This window comes from Dreissena polymorpha, chromosome 2, assembly GCF_020536995.1.
Source record: "Dreissena polymorpha isolate Duluth1 chromosome 2, UMN_Dpol_1.0, whole genome shotgun sequence".
Lineage (NCBI taxonomy): Eukaryota > Metazoa > Mollusca > Bivalvia > Myida > Dreissenidae > Dreissena > Dreissena polymorpha.
Window position 1 is genome coordinate 117,449,825 of NC_068356.1, and position 24,690 is coordinate 117,474,514.

The following is a 24,690-nucleotide window of genomic DNA, read 5'->3' on the forward strand; positions in this document are numbered from 1 at the left end:
CAACAACTTCACTAACGAAGGTACATTTACCCACATGTCATCGTCTGTTTTTAAAACAAAATGTGCGTTATAACATTTTGTAGAAGCCCATTTAAAGCCCATTATTGTTTTGTAAGTTAGATTTTGATACTTGTCGATAAACATCTCTTAAACTATATCGTGATGTATTTCATTTTCCATCATTACCGATTCTTGTAACCTTTCGTCAGCTGTTTGTCCTAGAAGGAAACCGTGCCTCACATTTGCAGTATTTTTTTTACTGTATGACAACCACGTTCTCCGTAATGTCTCCCGAACGAAAACATTCTTGTGCACAGTAGTTACAAGTATCAGAAGATAAATTTGTTCGTGCATTTCTGACGTTTCACAGATGTGGTCGTTCTGAATATCATATTCAAAATCATGTTTAAAACAATTATCACACTCACTCTGGCGCACATTTGTATTACGTGGTACCCCGTCCTCTTCCAGATGCTCGTTTTGCTACGTGATTCACTGGTTATCATCTCCTCTGTGCTTGTTTCGGTTCGTGTTAAATTCATATCAACAAAGGCAACTTTTCTGTTAGCGGTAGCATTCAGAGGTAGATGTTGAAGCTTGTTGAAAGCAATGGTTTTGTCCAAACGAATATTGTGCTTCTCATCGAAACTAGAGTTACCGTACGCGATAGTTGAAGATCCAAATATTCCAAAACTATGACAACTAGCGTCATAAAACTGAACGATATGAATCGGACTGTCAATCGACCTTTACACGTCCCGGAAGCTGTTTTTATTCCTTGCATATTGACATGTGGATGACAACAATTAGAAAACGCTTAATATTTACTGTTATCTATGACGTTACATTAAATGTCAGACTTTATGACTATTTGGAAAAAATACAAACCGGATCATTTTATCACTGTGACCTTGACCTTTGACCTGAAAAACAATAGGGGTCATCTGCCAGTCATGACCAATGTACCTATGAAGTTTCATGATCCTAGGCCTAATCATTCTTGAGTTATCATCCAGAAACCATTTTACTGTGTCGAGTCACTGTGACCTTGACCTTTGCCCTAGTGACCTGAAAATCAATAGGGGTCATTTGCCAGTCATGATCAATGTACCTATGAAGTTTCATGATCCTAGGCGTAAGCATTCTTGAGTTATCATCCGTAAACCATATTACTATTTCGAGTCACTGTGACATTGACCTTTGACCTAGTGACCTGAAAATCAGTTGGGGTCATCTGCCAGTCATGATCAATGTATCTATTAAGTTTCATGATCCTAGGCCTAAGAGTTCTTGAGTTATCATCCGGAAACCATTTTACTATTTCCAGTTACTGTGACCTTGACCTTTGACCTAGTGACCTCAAAATCAATAAGGGTCATCTGCCAGTCATGATCAATGTACCTATGAAGTTTCATGATCCTAGGCCTAAGCGTTCTTGAGTTATCATCCGGAAACCATCTGGTGGACGGACCGACAGACGGACGGACCGACGGACCGACCGACATGTGCAAAACAATATACCCCCTCTTCTTCGAAGCGGGGCATAATAAATTCGTCGACATTTTTACATCCTTTCATATCTTGGAATGTGTAAGTTCCTACCAGTTTCTAAAAATAGAACAAGAGAAGAAAAATCTCAATTACGCTATAATGTTTCTAATTTAAAATTTTTAAAAGTTGTTTTAGTTAATAGATCTTTAAAAAATGGGGTTCAATTCCTTGCAGAGAAATATTGATGAAGTGTAATTAATACCAGGTCGCAATTTTTAAATAAACAAATCCTGTAATAAATTGCGAAAAAATAACCATAAAACTGTTAACTCAAATAGATTTGATTATAAAAACACGTCATTACAACCTGATTCTTGCAAAAGTTTCCGAACTTTTGATGCCCATGACGTGTTATAAGGAATATCAAATGCTTCTTTACATTAATAATATTGTTTAAAATACAGTTAGGTGATTTATCAATACACAACTTTGTGAATATAGTCGTTCAGAGTATGTTATTTTAGGACTCGCTTTGCTTATTTATTCTATGTTAAATTTACAACCACAACACATGTTAGCATAAAGAGTTCCTTAACCCGAAAAAATGCCAGATATTAGTTTTAAAGTGTATCTTTTACAACACTGAACTTTCAGAAACGGTTCCACAGTTTTCAAAATACCCTACATACGTCAGTATTCTTTTACTTATGCGATTGGAGTTGTTTGTGTGACACGCACATTTCTATGCGAGCTCTCCGCTTACAAATATTTGTCGAACTCTGCACAAAGATACACGAATCTAAAGACTTTAGTCTTCTACACGACTGTCATCTTTGCGAACTTTTGCTAATAATCTAGGTTGCATTAAATCGACAGCGGTGTTATCTTCCTCGCTTGTAAATCTCGGTCTGTAACTAGTACTAAATGACAATGACTGTGTGTCATGAATGACAGATTCCATTTCGAACATATGAGTCATATGCGGTTCAAAAGCCGCAGAATTGGACACATTTGTCTCAAGTGTTTGTGATATACACGAACTCGTGTTAATGCGTTTCATTAACACTGTTTGGTCGTCACTCGCATCTGAAACACTATCATTTGGAGCTGATACTGGATAGCAGTTGGAAATGCATTCTTCTTCTTTTTGTAAATGATATGTTTGTGGCATTTTCTGAAAAACAAAGAAACGACAAAAACAATCACAAAATACACAAGATATAGATGTTATCTATGGTCTTTAATCAATCTAAAATGCTTTTGTTAAGTAAGGTTTTTAAAATCTCATATAGTTATTAATAGAGTTAGGGGGCTATGATATGCAACGTGCCAGAAATAATCATTTGACAATTTTGTTCTTCCAAGTTGCAACTATTTATAAGGTCGAAACTCTTTGGTATCTTGTGCATTTGGTATATGTCAACTTCAACCAAAAACTATATGCTTTCTCGATGGTACAGATTATGCTTTATATAAAGCTGACATGGAACCCTCCTCTGGTAAAGTCCGAGAAATTTGTATTCATGAAATTTGACATCAAATAGAAAATGCTCGATACCTATGTTCTTCCTATTTTTTTGCACACTATTGTTTTGCGGTTTGAATGACATTCTGTTTCTACTCTTCTGGCAGTGCACTATTAGAACAGCTAAAAGTATGGATACTAACACGGTCAAGGCAATGGCGTTGTACATCATCAGCCAGTGGTCAGGCGTTGCCGTACAATCCGCGAATACGATGTAAGTGGAAATAAATAAAAAATACACCTGCTCCAAAGAGTATTGTTTGGACACATCCAGCAACAAAAGCGATCATGTCTAAGAATCCCTCAAAGTAGTATCTGTAAATCCAGTTTAGGACATATAGTGCTCGGTACGAACACAGGACAAACAGGTAAAGGCTGACGATGCTTTTTGTCTCTCCAATTTTGATCACCATAAACAGCTGAAGAAATTTGGCAACCCACTCCACGTAAATGGAGAATGTCCACATAATCTGAAACATTGTTGCGATATATTCAACCGGTAGAAATTAGAGGTTGACTATTCGCTCGAGGCGAGCAGATTAAGAGCAGATTGAGATCGAGGTAAAATGTTTGAAGTCAGCAGTTATTTCCTCATCCTGAATGCTACTGTTTTCTGTCTTCAAAACGCTTCTAAGGCAATATCACAGCATTTTTTAAACAGATAAAACACTAACGATGCAATCACAGGTGGTTAGCGTATGGCTATGATATTAATTAGTAAAAACATCATTTGGATGAAAAATAATCAAATTATAACGAAAAATCTATTTCTCAGACTTTTTTTAACTACCAAAGTATTTAACTCAAAATGACCCGACAATAGAGTGCATCGATTGAACAGCAATTCCTTCATCAATTGTGCAGCAATTTCCATGAACTGGGTCTATTTAAACGCAAAAATGAATTTCTTTTTCTGGAAATATAATGATCTTGTAATATTTTGGCAAATGCTGAGTGAAATTTTTAGTCATAACACGATACAACTCACGTGACCTACTCGTCGACGATCTGACCCGATTCAAGTATGAAATCCACTTTGATGTTACTGCTTACGAGAGCTTGCGCTCGTTCAAAGCGTGCCCTCTTCATAGCAAATATTGATTTTCCTGTGCAACAATTTTCCGCCTTTATACATCCGTCACAAATAATCCGGTCGTCGGCCGATGCGTCCGATCTCCACGCATCGGGAAGACTGGACACGTCGGGGCCGTCCGATGAGTGACACATTAAAATAGACAAGCTCTACTTGAGTAAAAACTAATATTTTTTTTACCTCAGCATATGACAACAAGTTTACGGGATGATACAGTCTCTTAATATCTTTACCTCAAGTGTTGTAAACTCATGGTTGACAAGGACGGCCATGCCCCAAACTGGCATTATCAGAAACTCCACTCTGTTATGGGTTGATTCGTAGGTTCGCTTGAAATGGTGGTAAATTAAGTACACAGTCACGTACGATGTTCCAATAAAAAAGATTGTCAATGCCGTGTTGTAGACAGGAACAAACGATGTGAATAAATCCAGATATCTTGTTGTAAAAACAATGGCAAAAAGTATTTGACTTTTGCCAGAAAAACCTGCAATTTAACATGGACCTATTTTAAATACTTATCATTAAACAATATAGATATCAGATATCAAATTTTAATTTCAGGGTGAGCAGATGGAGCTTAATTTAAAGTAGAATATTGCTTAAAGAGCTGATTTGGGAAATGGAAACCTGGTTTAAGATTTGAATAAGGTGAACACTGCATGATTTAAAACAAACTTTAAGCCGGCTCTATTATGTTATTAGACAATCCTCTTCGTACGTATTTGAAGTTTGTTAAAATATATGTCTACAATGCATGAGTGCATTCACCCACTGCTTGAAAAAATAAAATGTAGACTACTAGTATTGATTAAGACGTTATTTTACAAAATGTATAACCGTAGTTAGGATGATAAATTATGTTATGTGGTGTCATGATTAAAAGCTGACATTTGTTTCCGACTTAAAGTGTAGCATTAATCAAATAATGCATTTATCTGCAAATGTGAAAAACTTGCATCGAATTAAAGCCACACACCTTGAAATATAATACATATTAATCAATACATATAGATGCAAATTGAAAGTGTGCAAAATTGTCATTAAATATATAGCCTAGTAAGCAAGTGATTTATTATATTTTTTAGCAAGTAATTTATTATATTTTTTAAATGATTATTTTTAAGTTTTAAAGCGCAAAAAGACGGATTTCTACCTTGTTACCACCAGATATATTCTAATTGGCATAATACAATTAAATATATAGCCTAGTAAGCAAGTAATTAATTATTTCTTTTAATTTTAAAACCGAAAGTAGGATTTCTATACGCATACGTCCATTTCGACAAACGCGATTATTTTTAAGTTTTAAAGCGCAAAAAGACGGATTTCTACCTTGAGATTGGCATATATAAAATATGTTTCTTATTTATACTTAAATTTACTATTTGCATAGGCAGTGGGTTGGCGCAGTAGGGTATGAAATCTCCGGTGTAACGAAGTTAGCTGGTTTTATCGAAAGGCACTTACACTATGTATAATTATGTGCTTACCTGCGACTGATCTTGATTTCCACATTTTCATTAACAGGATAATAATGGCCAATGCATGGCTCATATCTCCAACAAGTCGGAAAATATTTGGCACGCCCCAAAACACCATTCTTATTTCCTGCAGTAAAAATTGAGTAACTAAAGGATACACTCCACTATTAAGCCTTTCTGTCGATAGTAACAATTTTACTTGTGTTATGTTATGTGTATAGTAAGAATTGATATTCAGTTGAATGTTTGTTTTATGCGAATAATTGAACATTTTAATAACTATTGCTTTGTTTCATTTTGCGTAATTTGTATTTTATGTCCACATGGGCCATGGCTATATCATCTTTATTTCCACGTCTCAGTGATTTAACATACATACAGTATAATGAAAATATACATTCTTATAATAAAACGTAGAGTCATATAATATTTACATACACAAATTAATATCTGAATATAGTCTATAATGAGATTTTTATAAACGTCTGTTCGTTTTTACACATATACAATGATTTATTGATCATACAATTTCAGTCACATATGAATGACAGTGGTTGAATGACTTTATTATTAAACACAGCTATTAAATAATTATGTATACCGTAACCAAATTAACAAATTCAAATTAAATATTTTTTTAATATACCTACATATGAGTATCTAATATTCTGAAGTATTCTATTGTCGTTAATTGATAATTTATGTTACAGTAAATATATACTATGTAATTTTCAAATAATGCAAATAATATTGTTTTTATAAACTTTTTTAGTTTATATTTCGGACCAGAATTATCTTGCATTTGCTTCAGATACAACGCATAAATAAGAAATCCATCACAAGTCGATGAAGCAAAAACGGGCATTTTAATTGGAAAACTTAATGTCTGAATAGATTGTGTTATATACTATAATATATATGTATATATAAAATTAAGCGCAAGTTTAGCGACGTCATTTCTGATGAGTTTTCTCATTATGAGGCTTCAGAAAAAATATTAAACACCAACGAATGAATCTTTCTAAAGCACTGGATTAAAAAATGGATGCAAGAACAGAAAACAGTAATTATAGTTGGAGAAATATGCTGTTCAAACAGTACTAATTACATATTTTATATATATGTCCTAGCGCTTTCAATATGTATATTGTTTATTCGTCCCCTACCGGTGAAACCGGAGAGGGACTTATGGTTTGCGCTCTGTTTGTCTGTCAGTCTTTCACACTTTTCTGGATCCTGCGATATCTTTAAAAGTTCTTCGTATGTTTTCGTGAAACTTGAAACATGGACAGATGACAATGTGGAGATTATGCACGATTTCATTTTGTTTCTACGTCATGAATTCTGGTTGCTATGGCAACAAATATACTAGAAATATTGCTGAAAATAATCGATCCTGCGATAACTTTAAAAGTTCTTCATATTTTTTCATGAATATTGAAACATGGTTAGATGGAAAAATGGAGATAACGCACGTCATTTCATTTTGCTACTACATCAATAATTATGGTTGCTATGGCTACAAATAAACTACAAATATTGCCGAAAATGGTGGATCCTGCGTTGGTAGGGGACTTATATTGCTTGGCAATAGTCTTGTTGTTATTGTTTTCCAATAACACCTAAAATATTGATCGCTTGTTTTACAATTTGTATAGCGTCGCTCAAGTCAGTTTGAATTGTTCAAGGTTAGATTTGGAAGATGTAACTTAAATGTCCATATAAATGGATTTCAAATTATTTGTTAATGCATCATTAAAAGCAGATAAGGTTAAATAAACAGTCTGAGCTGACTAAATTTTGCCATTAACATCATTTAGAAATACGTAATTGTTCATCTTTGTTTTTTTAAGTCAATTTCAAATACTTTTTGGAATTTAATTTTTCCAAAACATTTATTTCAATGTCGTTTATCTCGTTAGGTAGCGCGGTTTTTGTTACTTTTACCTGAAAACTCACGTTTTAATGAGTTTGGTTTATAATTATATCGTAAATAGGCCTGATATGCCTTTATGTTATGTGTTTAATCAACTTCTGCATTCAACTATTCGTTTTAATGGTTTATGCTCTATTTATGCTTTGTTTTATCCACAATCAATTCTCTCCAAATATTCTGCTTACCAGTGGAGTCATGAAAGTCTAGCTCGATTTTCTAGAGAAATTGAAATCGTTTATATTGTCTTTATATTGTCTTTTTGAACAGATTTGTGCGCTGCTTCTAAATCCCATAAAATAACACACACATATATGTTTTAACTCGATTGTCAACGACTTGTCCTCTTACTTCTAGCTTCTTACCCGGTAATAACTAGCTGCAACGCGTGTAAATCATACCGGTACTTATTATTTTTTCTCCCTCAAATGTACACACAACAAAGGTTATTCCAAACCACTGACTCATATTTTAAATTTGAAAATAATATTTGATGTGAATTTTGTTCAGTTAAACGAAAATCTCAAACATTCACAACCACTCACCATAACATGTTTAAGCTGTATTTAAGGTATCGTACCAAATAATGCCGAAGTGATACATACTCGAATGCAAGACTTTTTTATATTTATTTCTATGTTCTATATTTCGTATTATTCCATTCCATGTTATATTTGTAACTTGTAACATGATCAGTTTAAGGAAAACATGCACCAATGAAATAATCCAGTTGTAGATCTTAACGATTGTTTCAAATTTTGAATTTTAGAGTTATCTCTCATAAACATTTATTCCTAAAGTATTGGTCAGTAATATATCATGAAAACTACATGGTTGTAAAGGTGATATATATTTTCGTCTCACAATGCGAAATTTTTAAACAGAATTTCAACGCTGTTTAGTACGTGGTGCGTTATTACATTTGTACAGTGTGTTATAATCTACATAACAACAAGACATGATAACTATTCATGTCCTGTAAAAAGTCAAGAAATCAGAACGCACTACAAATTCAATTTATGAACAATTAACAATAAACCCTTTTCCCAATAAGCCAAAATCGATAAGAGCGCGAAGTCACGTGACTCGCAGAATTCCAGAACGAGTCGGAACGTGATGCCGTTTATAATACCACGCAATGCCGCATCTAATTTCAACCCATCACGCTTTTGACGTTACGATATTGTCAACACAAGATGACATCGTCAGTAAATATCAACATCCCATTTTAGGTGTCAATACATTGTATACATTTTATTGATTAAAGTACTTGTTTTTATTCACATGTTTGCACAAATTTTGACACTGTTAGTTTGAGCCTTTTTATCGCGGTGTTTAATCAAAGATCTATCAATAATCTTGTTTATTGGTACATCTGTTGTTTAATTGTCATTGCGTTCAGCACAAACCCATTATCTCATTATGATCAGATACTGTGCAGACACATAATAAATAACAACAAGGGGTAATAAACCACATGTTGCGGATGTCTGGTCATTTCCACATAATTTATGATACCCCCGTGTCTTCTCGTGGTAGTGGTATTGCATTGTCATTTCTTAGAGATATTAAAAGTCAAATACTCAACTATTGCTATAATTAGATGTATAAGATTTTGTAAAAATTACCATTTCATTCGTTCCTTATGTACATTTACTAGAATAAGTGATACAAAGCTGAACAGAATAAAACAATTGGGACCGCATAAGAAGTTGATATGTTGTTCTTTATTAAACTTATAATTATGATGGTATGCCTCAAAAAGGAATCGAAGAGGCTTTTTGTGAATAACCATCGTAGTGAAGAGTAAGACATGAAGATTTATTCTTTATTTTAGTCTCAATTACATACAATACAATGCAAACATTCAATTATATATAGACAATTTGTTGGTGATATTTTATATAATGCGACATCACAATAATCTATACACATATGTTGCATAACAGTTATATGATATATCATATAGAAATCTAAAAATGTCCTATGTAACATACGAGCATTGTGGCACATGCGTGTCTGTTCATCATTGGAAACAATTACTTGAAACAGGTGATGTTTTTATTGAATGCTACGAATATATAATATATTCGTCTGAAACCGATCTGATATTGTACGCCTCGAATATGAAACACTTTGCGAAAAAACATAATGGTATATACCATCTGTGTATTGTGTTGGTAAACAAATAATTAGCTAAAAACATATCATGATAAACATACATCAAACAATTCATAAACGGACATGTGTTTATCTAATAATGTATGCACTTATAAATAAAAATTTGCCGCGCTGCATTTCCAAAGGATATTTATGAAACAACACGAACCTGATCATATTCTGAAAGCATACATTACCAATTGCCATTGTTTCCTTTGTTCACACACGGTTGTGTTCGTGCACATGTTTCATGAGATTGATATCACCATTACTGAAATTAAGTGGTATACCATATTGTCTATTTTCATCGTTTACAGTTTGGCCAATACTGAATTAGCATTAGCGCAACGAAAACGAGATCAATATTACAACATCAATCGAGCAGCCGCTAGTCTCACTCTGTTATCTGACATTATACATGTTTGGACAGTTCAATTTCCACCACGTCCATTTAAATAAATTTTATTTAATGTAAAAGAAAATTAACATACAATTTAAATAGTGTCAAGTACTTCACGTTTATAGTGCTTTGTTTTATGGTTGATTCACCGCTTACAAGTGCGACAGTTCATAAAAATTAGCGCACACCAACACACCCATACGTTTGAGAATTATAATCATATAATACTTTTTATTATGCGGCTTATATATATATATATATATATATATATATATATATATATATATATATATATATATATATATATATATATATATATATATATATCTTTGTTTTGAGCAATTATCGATTTTAGGTCTTTAGACCACCTTTACTCTGATGTGTTAATGGGTTATACGTATTTGTATAAAGATGAGATAAAATTTAAAAATATTTTCTAATTGTACTAGATAGTTTGTAGTTGAATTATCATTATGGTTGTTATATTGTTTATTTAAGAAGTATTTATCAATTTATTGACTTAACACATACTGTAATAATGTTATAACCGTCCCGAATGTAAAACATAAAGTCAACTGCTCGATATTCTCCACCATTCGCATAACATAGGAAAAGAAAGTTGTCACGTTCCGCCTCGTTCTGAGATTCGACTCGTCACGTGATATCTAAAAATAGCAACAGTGTTCGTATTGTGAAACTGGTCTATTGTGTTAAACGTAAGTTTGTGAACTTAACATTTGAACAATACTCTAAAATAACGTCATTTTGAAAATGCATTGTCGCTATATTTGATAGATGTTGTAAATATAATTCCCGTGAAAAACGCACCCTTTGGTATGTACCGGATTGAAGAAAGCCTTATTAAATACAAAGAAAAAGAAGACATGCATATATAATATACGTAATTACAAGTATTGGAAAATTGCAAATTGTGACTTAACTGAATCCTAAAATAAATTAATATTGACCTTGGTAAAAAGGATATAACTACACAAATAATAAGATTTTTATCGAAAAAATATATATCTAACAACTACTTGAAATATGTCTTGAAATATGTCAATATAAAAAGATTGAGGGTATTTTGAATATGACACAATATCATTTGAAGAGTCCGTTTACTTTCATCTTTTATGCTTTTTTTAAACCATAAGAATTGTTAGACAATAAAGTTTCTAAACCATGAAGAAAAGATCATATATTAGGTTTAATGTGTACCTTTATCAAATGAAAAACTGAACATGCAAAAAAACGGCTGTACAATCCCCCCCCCGCACACACTAAAAAAACACAACAAACTACAACAAAAAAACTGCTAAAGTCACTATTCTTTTACCTAAAATATCGATTTCTTTTGGGACACAAAATTATCTAACTCCGTTAACAAATATTTATGTAACCAATGCTCTAAAATGCACACATCTAAAGACTTGAGTCTTCTGCACGATTATCGTCTTTGTGAACTTCTACGTATAGTCTAGCTTTAATAACATCGACAGATGTGTCATCTTCCTCACTTGTAAATCTCCGTCTGTTACAAGTACCAGGCAATGACTGTTTGCCATGAATGACAGGTTCCATTTCTAATATATGAGTCACAGATGATTCAACAGCCTCAGAATTTGACAGATTTGTCTCGAGTTTCGGTGATGTACTAGTGTTAACGATTTTCTTTAACAATGTTTGGTTGTTACTCGATTTGAGACACAATCATTTGGAGCTGATACTGGATAGCCGTTGGTCGTAGAATGTATCATTCTTTTGGGTTATGTTATGTTAGTTGAATATTCTGAAAAAAGCAACAATACCACACAATATTTTGCTGGTAAACATAGTTTTAAATGAAACCAAAATGCGATCAGAATGTTATGTTTTTAGATTATCTTTAAGTTATCAATATAGCAATGTCAATTTATAATAACTTAATATTGATAACTTTTTGACTACATAATTTCTACTTCCAAGTTGCATTAACTGTAGATACGGTAAAAAAATCTGAACTACCGGTATACATATATTTTATGTTGGAATGTTGTCAAAGATCATACACGTGCATAGGGTCAAATCAGTGACTCCCATGTTTAAAAGTTAGCTATGGATGATATTTAAAATGTTAAACAAATACAAAATGACGTTATGGTTCACTAATGTACGAATAATGCTTTATATAATCTAAAATGGAACCCTCCACGGGTAAAGTCCAATAAGTGTGCATACCTGATGTATGACCCCCAATAGCCGATTCTTTGATTTCGGGGGCATCCCTATCTCTAGGCTCACTTATCCGAATGCGCTGCTGGTCTTCAATAAAGTGTATTGTTCGATTTGCACGTTCAACAACGTCCACATTATTTGGCGGTTTGAATGACATTCTGTTTCTATTCTTTTGGCAGTACACTATTAGAATAACTGATAGTATGGATACTAACACGGTCATGGCAATGGCGCTGTAAATCATCAGCCAGTGGACAGGCGTACCTTCCATTTCTACAAGATCAATTGAAAATAATAAAAAAGCCACATGCACGGAATCCAACAACAACAGAAACTCGTACTAAACTCAATATCATGCGTTTAAACAAAGAAATGACCCATATTATGCAATATTGGCGAAACAATCAACATAAGGATTAATACAACTACAAATTAAAATTGAATTGGCAAGGAAAGATCTGATGTACAGGGGTCAATTATTACCCGGTCACTTAATCAACAAATGTTAGAAACGTTGTAGTGGTAACGGTATTTTCACAAGTAATTTATTGATACATAAATTAAAGCAGAGAATGAAACTTATGGAACTTAATTAGTAAAGAAAGGTTTGTTTAATGACAAAAAACATAAAAATATCAAAACTTTGATAAACGCATTTGAACAGTCGATTTAAAGCATTGAGGGGTTAAACTGGTTGGAGGGCTAGCCGAACCTCACACTTACCTCAGAATAAACAAAAATAAAATAAAAGCGCTTTAAGAAAATCTAAATCAACTGATAACATACACATATACATGAAAAAAACAGTGACAAAGTGTGACGCGTGAATAGAATACTTCACACAAAATTAAGTGTATTAGTGTCTTAAGAATCGGATTTCTATTGAAACTATTACTGGATATGTCTCAACGTTAAACGTATACAAAGAAATATCGTCCATCTGTTGAAGCTATTAAACCACCAATTGTACATTTAAATAATATACAAGAACCATGAAGAATGTTTGATTTTGTATTTTAAAGAAAAAAGTCGTGATATGTTTTAACGACCGGTATTTTTAGGTAAACACGGTTAAGTCAACACGTATTTTAAACGAATATAATAAGTCGCAAATAAATTTGCAGTTATATAATAAAAGCAATTAAAATACCAGGCAAATGCAAAAAAATGTACAAGTACTTACTTATGTTTCATAAATGCCTTTATTAATATAGAATAGCGATCAAAGAACTGAGCATATGCAACTAAGCTGGTGTCTAATATTAATGCGTGCACTGAAATGCGTCTATTCAGATTAAAACGTTAATCCTTTTTTCTGCACGATTATCTGCATGTACGTTTTAACATCGGACCTCTGTGAATTTTTTTTCAAGATTGCCGCCAAGATTGTCAGAAGATATGTACAAGGATGAAGGATGAACTGTTCGTTTTATGGGTTGGTTTACTGGTTATACTACACATTTGTTGTTTAAGCATGCAATTTATAACATCAAGTTATGTAGTGTTATTCAATGACTGTTTCAATTACACCATATTTATTATTATTTCGTAAAATATAGTTTGACATAACCAAAGTCCATCTAATATCACTTGTAAGATAAAGGGACAAGAATCAGTACGTCTTTTACTTTATAACTCACTTTATAACTCACGGTTTTATCATCGCTACAAGGTATTTGTGCCATAAAGAGTTATCGTGAAAGACACTTGCCTTTTGTCAAAGCTGATCTGACACCAGATTTCTGGATGGAAGAAGGCACTGAAAATGTTTTGAGTATTAAAGTTAGTTTTTAAAACGTATTAATGTGTGTCATGTTCATATACGTTTTAAATAGGGCATTTTTTGTTATTTTTGTCAAAAGTTTGACCAAGTATATATTAACTAACTTGGTTATGTATTATAAAAGCTTTTTTCGTGACATTTAATTGTTCAAATTAAATCAATACATCGTCGGTGTTCTTTCTAAACCACATCAGTTAATTTTTGCGCGATTTTTTTTTCTCTGTTTTTATTACTTTATTCACTACATAATATATGCACATTCCATCATTTTACACAGGAAAAAGTTCGTATATATATATACATATGGAATACATGAAAATGAAAAAGGTGGTATGTTTTGAATAATGAAGGGCACAAAAGTATACAAGTAGAAAGCATGTGAAGTAGATATATTAACATATTTATCTTCTTTTTTTCCCTGAAATTGAAGAAAACATAATTAAATCACAAAATTATTCCATTTCTGAGTATGTTTTTCAGTTTTACCCTTCCAGCTTGCAATAATCTCTTCGATATTTTTTTTGTATTTAAAATATTCCAAAAATCTATCAAAATTGGTGGACATCGTTGATATTTGCATTTAAATATAAAATATTTTCCTAGTAATACAATACAATTGACACAGTTTGAGCAGTTCCTATTGTTGATAAAAGTATTACAAAGTGAAATACATTCATAAGACAATTTGAAATCAGTACAAATGCTAAGTTGGGATTTTATATATGTCTCAATGTTGTTCCAAAAAATATGAACATTAGAACAATTCCAAAACCAATGCATATAAGTTTCAACAGACATTGAACATAAATCACAGAGACTAGATTCTTCAATGCCATATTTAAACAGATTTTCGTTGTTGTGAACAATGTTCATCAGATATTTATACTGGAACGTTCTTAAGGAGGAATCTATTGTGATTTGAATATAATTTGTACATATTGATTCCCAATGTAATTCTCTATTAACAGTTCGTTTATAAATTCGCATATTTTTGTTGTCGGGGTGATTCTATTAAGTAGGTATTTGGTATACAACCAACTAACGTGTGGTATTTTAAAAAATCAGAACGGGGCAAATCATATAATTCTTGAAGTTCTGTGAAGGTATGAAAATGTGTGTTCCTATAGTTAAAGATATGTTCTATTTGTGTAATACCTCGATCGAACCATGCTTTGTAAAACAAATGTTTATTCAATAGGAATATATTTGAATTGTTCCAGAGTATTTCTTTCATTATGATTGTCTGTTTTTCTCGCGCGGCACCATCCTTTTAAGCATTCAGTTAGAAATTTAGATTTCAATTCCAAAGAGTCTATATTTGATGATTTTAGGTTGCATTTAAAGATAAAGAGATTGCCATTATTTTCAAGCATGTCACTGTAAATTTTTGCCCATTTTGTTGTTGGTTGATATAACATCCTTTTCACCCAGCTTGATTTAGAGCGTCTATAAAATTTTCGAGATCAATCATTTTGAGTCCTCCATTTTTGTAGTTTTGAACAATTTTGTTTCTCGCGATTTTATCTGGTTTATAATCCCACAAAAATGAAAACATTGAGTTCTTTATGTCTTTTATGATTTCATTGTCTGGATTATTTAAAACTGTTAAAGGATATATATTAGTTTCGGAAAGGCGAATGTTTTTAAAACTGTAATTTTCCCCATTACACTTAGTTTCCATTTTTGCCATTTTGCGAGACAATCTTTAAACTCTTTAATCTTTGGTTTGATGTTATACTCGATCATTTCGTCCGTGTTATTCACAAATGTTATACCTAACGTTTTTGCACTTTCCGATGTCCAAGAAAAATGGTGTTTTTTACAGAAAATAATGTTTGAAAATTTCATACGTCCTATGCGCAGAACAGTGCATTTATTTTTATTTAATCTTAGGCCTGATATTTTTGAAAAATTGTCAAGGGTTGCAATAAGGGTCTCAAATGATAATCTGGATCCATCCAAAAGGAAGCATGCGTCATCTGCGAAGAGCGTTTGTTTAATTTCTGTATTTTTCACTCTTATACCGGAAATATTTTCATTTGTATTTATTTCATTTGCCAATAATTCTATACAAATTATAAATATGTAGGGAGACAGCGGGCAGCCTTGTCTAACACCTTTTTGTATGCTAAAATATTCAGAAAAGGGACCATTGTTTGTTATGCATGACTTAGCGTCTTTGTAAAACAAATTAATCCAATTAATAATTGCTGAGTTAAAACCAAATTTAGCTTAACTATTCCTCATGAAAGCATGATCCAGACTGTCGGATGCCTTATTAAAATCTGAGAAAAAAAATAAGCCCATTTTCATTGTAAATATTCACTTTTTCAATAGCTTCTGACAGGCATCTTACATTTTCTCCTATATACCTTCCTTTCACAAAGCCAGTTTGCTCTGTGCCTATAATGGTTGGTAGGTGTTTTTTAATTCTATTTGCAATTGTTTTTGATGCTATTTTGTAATCACAGTTAAGTAGTGATATTGGTCTCCAATTATTTAAAGTTAATAGATCTTTGTCTCCTTTTGGAAGTAAAGTTATGATACTTTGTTTTTGAATTTCTGTTAAGTTGCCATTATCATAAGAATAATTCAGTGAATTTACTAGGTATTACTTTAGATCTCTCCAAAATAGTTTATAGAAATCTGCAGTTATACCATCGGAACCCGGACTTTTGGTTTTTTTTCGTATCTTTTAAGGCTTCTGCACATTCGTATTCTGTTAGATGCTCTATATTATCCGGATTATTTATCCTATTTACATTGTTGTTAAATAATTTCGAATGGCTGCTCTCCTCGATATTATTATCTTTTTTATACAATTTTTGATAAAAATCTTTTTTATGGTGTATGATTTTCTCAGGATTTTCTTCTATTTTGTTTTCATCATTTTTATTTGTTTTATTGTTTTCTTTTCAGAATAATATTTTCCAAATTAGCAAAATATTTTGTATTTTTTCGGCTCCCTCAATCCATTCAGCTTTACTTCTTAACATTTAACCTTTTATTTTAGTATTATTAAATTCATGATATAATTGTTTTGCATTATTTAATTGTTCTAAAAGTAAATTATCGTTTCAATTTGGTATTAACTTATTTTCAATGTTTATAATATGTTGAAGTAGCTCATTTTCTTGTTTATTTTTATTTTTATTTTTATGGCTTGAATATTGGATGGTTACATCCCTTATTCTTCCTTTAATTAATTCCCATAAGGTGTTCGGGTTAGCTTCTTGATTAAACTCAACAACTATATTTATTTTATTTTTAATTTTTGACTGATATTCAGTGTCTAGTAATAACGAATTGTTTAATTTAAAATACCCGGGACCTCTTTCTTGTTTTTGGTATTTAATATCATTTTAACAATAGAATGATCGGAGCGATAACCTGGGTGAATTTGGCAGTCCGACACGGCATTTAAGATGTTGTTTGAGATTAAGAAATAATCTAGTCTGCAAAAAATTGGTGGGTGAGTGTTGGAATGCCATGTATAAACCTTTGCAGTTGGATTTTTTGTTCTGAATATATCACTGAGATCATAATTTACAATGATATTATTTATTTTATTTGATGTTTTATGGTTAGAATTGTCCCTTCCATTTAATTTGTCGAAGCTATAGTCTAAAACGGCATTAAAGTCACCTCCAATTATTAATGTTTCGTCTTCGTAGTCTTAAATAGTATTCTCAAATGTGTTATAGAAATTGACGTCATCATTATTTGGTGCATATAGATTAATCAAAATTACGTTGCTATCTGATATATGTAGTTTTATAAGTTGCATTCTTCCAACTATGATTTCTTTATATTCAATTATGTCACAATTACATGATTTATTAATAAGAATTCCTACGCCATTGCTATTGGAGCTACCACCACTTAAAAAATATTGCCCTGTCCAAGAAGCTCCCCAATTTGTATTATCATTCTGAGCATTATAGTGAATTTCTTGTAATAAAACAACAGAACATGCCTTTTGATTTAGCCAGCTTAATACTTCATAACGCTTATTCTTAGTCCCTAAACCCTTAACATTAAATGTAACAATTTGTATATTAAGTATAATATATTTGAATTATCGCATAGCACTGAGTTCTGCTTAGAATATGTCTTCTTATATTGTTGACTGCTTTAAAATATGTAACGTTATATTGTATTGTATGTTTGTGGCATGTGAAGTTTTATTATGAAGTTTTCTTATTTTTTATTATTTGGAGTTGGAAATACTTGTGTTCTGCTATATGATGCATGTTTAACGTTTATTACCTTTTAATTTTCAATATCTTTTGCGTTTTGTGCATGTAAGCGGGTGTGTTAATGCGTGTGCGTGTGTGTGCGTGTTTATGCGGCGTGTGTGCGGCGTGTGTGCGGCGTGTGTGCATGTGTGTTGGCCAGATCGCATCAAAATAATATTGTACGTCTTACAGATGGATTCAATTTTACAGCATAAACAATTTTACAAAATACATCGTAACTAAGTTGTGCGCTTTGTAGAACTATCTAACATGTAAATACAATTTTGTAACATACATACTTTTGCAACATACATCTTAATTTAGCTTTCCACTATAGAGATTTCCCGTTGCCTTGAAAGGTATTTAATATGGTATTTATCCTGGCAAATGACGAATAAGTATTTTATCGCAAATAGCGAGGCTGTGGTACAAAATAACATATTATGAACAAAAACAAAACAAACTATTAAAGCACATTTGTACCATAAAACCTTGCGCAGTTATACAAAATACATGTGTTCGTATATAGTAAGTATGGTAGTGGGTACAACCACGTACCTTGTTTGCAGTTACAGTCCACGGGCTCGCTATTTACATTTGAAGAAGGAAAGTAGTTCAACTAATGAATTTAATCCTACGTATTGGAATCTCATTTCGTTATCTAGATATAATGGACTTTGGCAGGCAGTCAGTAATCTCATTTTGTAATATACACGAACGACAGCTTTACAAAAAGATTAACAAGCATATGTATGTACAAAAACAAACAGCAGTTTGGTAATATACACACAAAAAACGATTATGCAAAAAGATTCACAATCATATGCATGTACAGTAAAGACACACAGTAGTTTTAGTAATATGCATGAAAAGATTTCTATACAACAAGATTAACACACCTATGTCCGTACAAAAACACCCAGCAGTTCAACAATAAATTATCATTAGCAATTGCAAGACGTTTATATATAATACATTTGCTTAATTTTATTTGTACGTAAAAATGCCAGTTTTCCAACGAAAAATGTTAAAGATGATTTTTTTTATTTAATACACTATTATAGTAGTAAACAGTTTTACTTTAATATCTTTCGCGACTAGGGTATACTAGTAAATGTATTTGTAAGTAAGCAATATCTAATCAATACCACGACAGCCCGTGTGTAGAGGCTTAAATTGTCGAAAGCAAAAGTATCAAGCTTCTCACTAGGCTTTTGTTATTTTATTTTATTGGCTTCATGACGGAAATACCGGTTATTGTATCCAATAAGAAGGCAGTATTATGGCCCGTGAGAAATTCCTTGACAAACATTGGTAAAAAAGTGTAATTTAAAAAACTGCGTATTGAATGCCGAACAATGTAATCTGTTGTTTAAAGGGGCCTTTTCGCGTTTAGGTAAATTGACAAAATTGAAAAAAAGTTGTTTCAGATTTGCAAATTTTCGTTTTAGTTATTATATTTGTAAGAAAACAGGAAAACTGAACTGCGCTAAAATAGCCATTATATGCATCTTTTGACGATTTAAATCCCCGAAAATTATAAAGCGCTGCAATGTGAAACAAATTAATAATTTGGAGAGTTCTGTTGTTTTCGTTATATTTTGTGATACTACGAGGATTGCTTATATTTAGTATAAAATACATCAGATATTGTATTCGGAAGAATGGCCGAGTGGTCTAAGTGGTAGACTTTTAACTCCAGGACTCCAGGGTTCAATGGTTCGAGCCTTACCTTTTTCCTTTTTTTAAAATTTTATTCTTGATTTTTTACTGGAGCTTTTTGTATCCAATATTTACATTTATAAATAAAGCATTTCATGAAAAACTTCAAAACATGCCAAAATCTGTGAAAAGGCCCCTTTAAGACTGGAACCTCGTGGATACATTGTGCATTTTAGGTTACAGTATACTAAATATACCGTCTTAAAACAAAATTGACCTTTATCTGAAGACACCATTCTCTGTATGGGCACTTGCCATGACTTTATTTTTTAATATTTCTGTGTGCATGTGGTACGGACAAATTTGTTGTATTCTACAAATTCACTGTTTTGCTTTTAGGTTGGAGACTACATAAAACTTTGACAGTTGGCGGGAAACCCTCATGAACTGGAGAGAAGCCGGTAAAAAGATGGCTGTAATACAGTGACCGTTGCTTCGCGTGGAGTTCTTTCTTACATACCTGCCACACGACCTATCTTTTTATTGTTTAATTCAATTAGGCTTGGAATGCTTTTTAGGAAAAGGTGTGTTTATGAGGGTCTCTACGCGCAAAAGTTTGATTTTATTTTTAGCTCACCTGAGCACAATTTACTCATGGTGAGCTTTTGTGATCGCCTTTTGTCCGTCGTGCGTCGTCAACATTTGCCTTGTTAACACTCTAGAGGCAACATTTATTTCCAATCTTCATGAATTTGTTTGGTCTTATTATATCTTGGATTAGTTCGAAAATGGTTACTTGAAAAACATGGCTGCCAAGGGGCGGGGCATTTTTCCTTAAATGGCTATATATGGCTGTAGTTAAATCGTGTTAACACTATAGGGGCCACATTTATTGTCCGATCTTCATTAAACTTGGTCGGAAGATTTATCCCAATAATATCTTGGACGAGTTCAAAAATGATGCAGGTTGGCCAGGGGGCGGGACATTTTTCCTTATATGGCTTTAGTAAAACCTTGTTAACATTCTAGAGGCCACATCTATTTTCCGATCTTCATAAAACTTGGTCAGAAGAGTTGTCCCAATGATATCTTGGCTGAGTTCCAAAATGGTTTTGGTTGCTTTAAAAAGATGGCCACCAGGGGGCGGGACATTTTTCCTTATATGGCTATATATGGCTTTAGTAAAACATTGTTAACACTCTAGAGGCCACATTTATTGTCCATTCGTCATGAAATTTGGTCAGAAGATTGGTCTCAATGATATCTTGGATTAGTTTGAAAATGGTTACGTTTGCTTGAAAAACATGGCCACCAAGGGGCGGGGCATTTTTCCTTATATGTCTATAGTAAAATCGTGTTAACACTCTAGAGACCACATTTATTGTCCTATCTTCATGAAACTTGGTCAGAAGATTTATCCCTATAATATCTTGGACGAGTTCAAAAATGATGCCGGTTGGTTGAAACAAATGGCCGCCAGTGGGCGGGGCATGTTTCCTAATATGGCTATAGTAAAACATTGTTAACACTCTAGAGGCCACATTTATTTTCCGATCTTCATGAAACTTTGTTAGAAGATTTGTCACAATGATAGCTTGGACGAGTTTGAAAATGGTTTCGGTTGTTTTAAAAAGATGGCCACCAGGGGGCGGGGCATTTTTCCTAATATGGCTATATATTGTTTGAGTAAAACCTTATTAACACTCTAGATGCCACTTCATTGTCCGATCATCATGAAACTTGGTCAGACGATTTGTCACAATGATATCATAGATGAGTTCGAAAATGGTTCCGGTTGGTGGAAAAACATGGCCGCCAAGGGGGCGTGGCATTTTTCCTTTTAAAGCGACAGTAAAGCGTTGTTAAAGCTCTAGAAGCCATAATTATTGTCCGACCATCATGAAACATTGTCAGAAGATTTGTCCCAATGATATCTTGGACAAATTGGAAAATGGTTCCAGTTGCTTGAAAAATATGGCCAACAGGGGGCTGGGCATTTTTCCTTATATGGCTTTGTGTATCTTCATGAAACTTTGTCAGAATATTTGTTTAAATGATATCTTGGATGTGTATGAACATGGTTTTGGTCTGTAGAAAAACGTGGCAACAGGGTGTTCACTAGTCATAAAACTTGGTAAGAACATTTTGTTCTTATGACATCTTGGGCTGCACAGAACAGGTCAGTTCCTTTGAAACTCAGGTGAGCGACTTTGGGTCTTTCAGGTCCTCTTTTTTATTTAAGTTATTGCTTTTACATTGACTTTGTTCAGGAAATATGTAAGCATATTGTGACCTAAATTTATAACGAATATATCACTGTGACACATCAGTAAAAACTTTATTTTATGACATGCTTATGGGAAAGTATTTAATGACATACACACATTAATACTTATTTTATAAAAATCCTATATAACGATCAACGGTGAAAGATCTCGAAAAAAAACTGAAATTTATCCTTTAAAACATGTTTTGAGTGTTCTAAAATGACCAAATATGACTAACGAGGTTTTCAAAGAATAGCGACAATATACAAAATTAGCATTTATAAATATAATTATTTCATTATGCAATAATTGCAATTAATCACAATCGTGGTATGTCCATCAAACGGTATTGCAGACTCCAAATATTTAAAGGGGCCTTTTCACAGATTTTGGCATGTATTGAAGTTTGTCATTAAATGCTTTATATTGATAAATTTAAACATTGGACCTAAAAATATCCAGTACAAAACAAGAATACAATTAAACAAAAAGAAAAAAGTAACCCTCAACTGGGCTCGAACCACTAACCCCTAGAGTCCAGGAGTAAAAAGTTTCCCACTAAGACCACTGGGCTGTCCGTGCTGATGTTATGATAGGTTGTATCTTTTACTTTATATAAGCATTCCTCGTAGTTTCACAAAATATAACGACAACAACAGAATTTTCCAAATTATTCAATCACTTCGCGTTGCAACGCTTTATAACTTTCAGGCTTTCAAATGATCAAAAGATGCATATAATGGATATTTTAGAGAATGGTAAATGTTCAGTATTACTATTTCCTAACAAATATCATAACTAGAACGAAAATTTGCGAATCTGAAACAACTTTTTTTCAATTTTGTCAATTTACCCAAACGTGAAAATGCCCCTTTAAATTTTATTTATATTAAAATATGCGTACAGTGTACAAACTTGGTTCTCTAAAACATAAAACTTTGTGTTCACTAAAAGTTAATTGTTAGTAAATCAAACTTTCATAATATATAAGCAATGTGTTCGCATATTTTCTAACTTTGGAAAAATGTCATTAAATAAGTTCACAAACTAATCTATAATGCTTTTTCAAAGTCTTAACCAATTAAATAGCAAGAACAAAATTGAAAAAAGCCACCCAACGGATTCTTGAAGCAAAAGCTAACGCGCTTCCGCTGTTCCACGCAACATTTAACCCATGTATGCCTAGATTCCTTCTAAATTGGATCAATTTATTTCTAAAATTAGGGATGAATAGTATTTTTATTTCTATTTTTATAATATTTTTTGCAGAAATTCCGTTAAGCAAACAGCGCAGACCCTGATGAGACGCCGCATCATGCGGCGTCTCATCTGGGTCTACGCTGTTTGCCAAGGCCTTTATTTCTAGACGCTAGGCATAAATGGGTTAAATTTGAGCTATGAAACGCAACGGCAAAAGATCTAATACGCGGCGTATTTTCAAAATTAACGGAAAACGCGTAACAGAATTTAAATTATTTTACTGATTTCGAAGTATAATAAGCCATTATGGAACACAATCTTCAAACATTTACGTACTCAAGATATAATTTCTTTTTTTTTAACACAATGCATACATTATCTTTATAATAAATGATATAACGTAAAAAAAACAACTAAAACGAGTTACCTCTCTTGTGATAAACACACAATCATCCAGATGTCTTTTCAGTAAAACACGCTCAAGCAAAATCTTTCACCAGACATGTGATATATTTATTTAAATAGCTATCGCTTTACATAATAACTTAATTCTTATCTTGAAGCTCGCTATAAACTAACTATCGGGAATATCGTGAGTTGTAACTTTTGACCCCCCCCCCACCACAAAAAAAATGTTAAAAAGTTACGTTGACTGCCACTGGTAGGGTAAAAAGTACTTTTATCATCGACCTCTGTTGAGTTTTGTGTTTCAAGATTGCCGCTAAGATTGTAAGAATTTTCAAGACTGGTTATAAGGCGGGAGTTGTCATCATCTAAAGGTAGACTTACGGTTTAGTTGTAAACTTTGCAGTTTCGACTTAAATATGATGGATTCAAGTCAATATGCATGAACATATATATACATTATGACAACTATTCTATACAAAAAGAGCATGAAAGATGATGTTCCTTTTTGCTGCCATTTCATCCAAAATGCATGGAATTTGTGAAATTGTATTCATGGTGTTTTGGGTTATTTGTCATTACTATTTATAAAGAGTAATAGGAATCCCAATCTTCAATAGCCAATATACATGCAAAGTTCAATGTCCTTATAGATTTTTGAACTGTATATTTGTTACGTAACTCAAATCGTTTTGATTACCACTAAATGTCTAAATGTTCATAAATATAAAAAAACGCAATAAGTATAAACATAAAGCAAACACGACACCTCTTACATGGATTATATGTGCACACAGTCTACATGATCTTGTGATATGTTTTTTCCCAATCCCCA

At 32.6% G+C, this 24,690-nt stretch overlaps 1 protein-coding gene across 1 annotated transcript in view; it reads right to left on the bottom strand.

Annotated features, from left to right (window-relative positions):
- LOC127870017 (uncharacterized) overlaps positions 1 to 24,690 on the bottom strand; it is a 67,319-nt gene that overhangs the window by 28,003 nt on the left and 14,626 nt on the right. The window lies entirely within an intron of this gene.